Consider the following 233-nt stretch of genomic DNA (forward strand, 5'->3'; position numbering starts at 1 on the left):
ACTGAGGCACAGGCTGCCTCATGGCGGCCTGGAGCTGTGTGCCACACGACCCAGGCCCCAGTGCCAGCCCTGTGGCTGCCCTGCAGCGAGGGGGCACGCAGCCCCCTGTGCACATGCCCCCCCTGCCCCAGCTGGAGTGGGGGTTTGGCTGCAGGATGCTGCCCCAGTGGCTGGGCAGGGGGTGTGAGCCTGGGGCAGGGCAGCCCTGTCAGTGCCACGCTGGCACACCGGGC

General features: G+C 72.1%; 1 protein-coding gene across 1 annotated transcript in view; it reads right to left on the reverse strand.

Annotated features, from left to right (window-relative positions):
- The window catches only part of TBXA2R (thromboxane A2 receptor), a gene marked incomplete at its 3' end in the record, with an annotated part of 2,248 nt that overhangs the window by 1,303 nt on the left and 712 nt on the right, over positions 1–233 (reverse strand). The gene's annotated exons all lie outside the window — the stretch shown is intronic.

This window comes from Merops nubicus, unplaced genomic scaffold (assembly GCF_000691845.1).
Source record: "Merops nubicus isolate BGI_N331 unplaced genomic scaffold, ASM69184v1 scaffold30618, whole genome shotgun sequence".
Lineage (NCBI taxonomy): Eukaryota > Metazoa > Chordata > Aves > Coraciiformes > Meropidae > Merops > Merops nubicus.